We start from the raw sequence: 3286 nt of genomic DNA, 5'->3' as shown, positions 1-3286 counted from the left end.
ATGGAGAATACCATTGTTTTGAAAGAAACTCAAGAGTTCAGAGTTCAGAGTTAAGATATTCTCCACCATTGTCTGATCGAATAATCTTCACCGGTAGGGAGAACTGAGTGCACACCATGCGATAAAAAAATGGGAATATATTACACACATTACTCTTGTGTTGCATAGTATATAACCAAGCCATTTTGGTGCAATCATCGACAAATGTAATAAACCATCGAATTCCAGATTGGGAAGTAACTAGAGTAGGTCCCCAAATATCAGAGTGGATCAATTCAAAAGGCTTTGTTCTTTTATTCATGTTTACAGGATATGAGGTTCGATGGCTCTTGGCCAAGATGCAAACATTACACTTAAGAGAAGAACTTGGATCCGGAATGTCATCAAAGAGGGAAGGAAATAATTTTTTTAAGTAGCCAAAGGATGCATGACCTAGCCGACGATGCCATAACCAAATATTCTTGTGATTATTACCATTGTGACTCTAAACTTGATGAACATGACTTGAAGTAATGTCATCTACATAGTGTAACCCCTTCCTCTTAGTACCACGTCTAATGATCGCTTGAGTCCGGATATCCTAAAGTAAGCAAAACATGGGAAACATTAATACCACACAATCCAATTCTTCTGTAATTTGACTAACAGACAATAAATGATTTGAAAGTGTAGGGACAAATAAACAATTATGTAGTGAAATTTAGGAGTGAGAACAATTGATCCTACTCTAATGACTGGGGTAGACTCCCCATTGGTTGTCATGAGTTTTTCTTTAGACAGGGGAGTCATGTATTGGAATAATGATTTGTTATAAGTCATATGGTCTGTCATAACTCAATTCTGGATTATTCTCCAATTTTTGACCCTTGTTTTGATAATTTTTTAGAAAATCCAAAAAAATAGAGAAAAATAACGAAAATCTAAAAAAAATACATTTTTAAATATATTTGCATCGTTTTTAGCATTTTCAATATCTCAAAAGAATTTAAATTTTTAAAGATATTTGGAACGCGTTCAAATTTTAGTGCATTATTTTTATAATCATTGATTTTCCTCATTGAGCCGATATTGATATTGCTTATTTTCAAAAAATACAAAAAAAAATAAAATAAAAAATCAAAATTTAACAAAAAAAAGTTGAGGGATCAATTTTAAAAACCAAGCAACATTTTGCCTAGAAATAACAGCCTTCAACATGCAAAGGGGGCAATTTTGACAAAAAAAACACAAAATAGGGAAAGCCCAAAAAAAACGGAACCTTTTCTTCTCCCTGGGAGAACCGGCTGCCGCTCCCCTCCCTGCTTGAATTTTTCTCCCTCAAACAGCAGCCCCTTCTCCTCCAAAAGACAACCAGCCACCTCTATCAAAAAAATTTGAAGGGAGACCCCGACCTTGAGGTTTTGAATCAGGAGCTTCTTCTCCCAAACTAAGGCCAGCCATACGTCCCTCTCTTTGCTGTTACAATCTTTCCCCCCGGTTCCTCACATTTTTCAACTTTCAAGACAGCCTCATTCCTATCTCCTTCCAGCCAACCTCCAACTCTAAAAAAAACAGCCAAGGCCAGAGCAGCCACTGATTTTCTCCTCGACACAACCCTTCTTTGATCTCCCTCACAGTCAAGGCCACACCGCCGCCAACCGATATAGGAGGCCAGCCCCACAGCCGTTCCTTTCTCCTTTAGATCGAACCCGGGCTGGTTTCCCCCCATCGAACTAGGTCCTCGTCTCCCACACCCACCAGATCTAAAAGAGGAGAACGAGAACAAACCTGTAAAAATAATTAAAATCAATTGCTGTTGTGTTGTTTTTATTTTCTATTTCAAGTGACCATGAATCTTCTCCGGTCGTGTTGTTTTCTATTTCTATTTCAGGTGACCATAAATCTTCTTCGGTGGAGAAGATTGGAAGGGGAAAGAAGGCCAAACCTTAAGGCAGCCAGATCTCTTTTCTTGAGAAGTGGTGGAGGTCACCGCCTGTACGGATAGATAGAGAAGACGAAGAGGTTTCCGATCCACCGGTTCTGCCACCTTCAGCGGTGGCGGCCCAAGGAGCAATGCGCCGCCACTGCTCACGAGCACTATTCACGAGCACTGTTCACGTTGTCCATAAGGGCTTCTCGACACTGTTATGGACTTTTAAGGGGTTATTTTGTAATTTTTAAATTGTTTAATGTAATATTTGTTTAGTTTGAATTTTAATTGTATTTTGTAAATAAAAAAAGAAGAAAAAGAAAAGAAAAGAAAAATACAGGGAAAGTGCATGTGTGTGTTTGTATTTGTTTTATGAATTTTTTTTATGATAAAATTGTAGAGAATAAAGAAGCATTTAATATTTTGATTGGATCATGGTGTAGAAGTACAAACTTGTACGAAAGCAGCTTATCTCAGGTAGGGTGCGTTAGGGGTGCTAATACCTTCCCTAACCACAACCATTCCCTTACCCGTGAAATCTTTGACAAGACCAGTACAACCGGGTTTTCTACTTACCTTCAATTAAATACTAGGTGGCGACTCTCAACGAATCCAACAATATTAAATCAAACATAACAGAGAGAAAAATCACAAGGCCGACGCCACATGGATTTTGACGTGCGACATGGTCTGTGGCACCCGAGTCAATGATCCAACCTATATCATGAACCGTGGATGTTGACAAAACCACTCTAGTTTTACTTATGACTGAAGCCTGGTCAGTTTTCACTAAGGAGAGTAATTCACCCAGTTTAGTGTGGTCTTTTTGGCTTATTGCCATGACAACAAAACTAGAAGGAAGTTTTGTTGCAATGGTTAATTTTACTTGGACTGGTCGTTTATTGCTTCTTGTTTTACTTTGCTTCTGTTTTTCTAGAAACCAGTCAGGGTAGCCATGAATCTCAAAACAAGTGTCTCTGGTATGACGACTTCCATTACAATGGCTACAACGCAACTTATCTTTTTCTGTTTCCTTAATAGCTCGAAGAGTGTGCAAGTTAGAAACGGTGGTGGATTTGGAAATCATTGCAATTGATGATCCTTCACCAGTGTTCTTTGCTCCTAGCATGGTGACTTGTCGCTGAGCCTCCCGTCGAATTGTATTGAAGCACTTTTCAATACTTGGAACAGATTTCTTACGAAAGAGATCACTGCGTATTGAATCAAATACTTCATCCAAACCTGCAAGAAAGTCATAGATACGGTCCTTTTGAATTTCTTGTCTGATTCTAAGATCTACAACACATATCATTTTAGTCGGTCGTTGCTTATCAATTTCCTGCCATACACTATTCAGCTCTGCGTAATACAAGTTAA

General features: G+C 38.5%; 1 long non-coding RNA gene across 1 annotated transcript; it reads left to right on the top strand.

The window, feature by feature from the left end:
• Nucleotides 1-1231: 1231 nt before the first annotated feature.
• LOC105111702 (uncharacterized) lies at nucleotides 1232-1981 on the top strand. Its single transcript, XR_839645.1, has 2 exons — nucleotides 1232-1769; nucleotides 1871-1981. It is a non-coding gene; the product is annotated as an uncharacterized LOC105111702 (long non-coding RNA).
• The last annotated feature ends 1305 nt before the right edge of the window (nucleotides 1982-3286 follow it).

This window comes from Populus euphratica, unplaced genomic scaffold, assembly GCF_000495115.2.
Source record: "Populus euphratica unplaced genomic scaffold, PopEup_1.0 scaffold306.1, whole genome shotgun sequence".
NCBI classification, from domain to species: Eukaryota; Viridiplantae; Streptophyta; class Magnoliopsida; order Malpighiales; family Salicaceae; genus Populus; species Populus euphratica.
The sequence above is the reverse complement of the archived record's forward strand: the minus strand, read 5'-3'. Positions and strand labels throughout refer to the sequence as shown.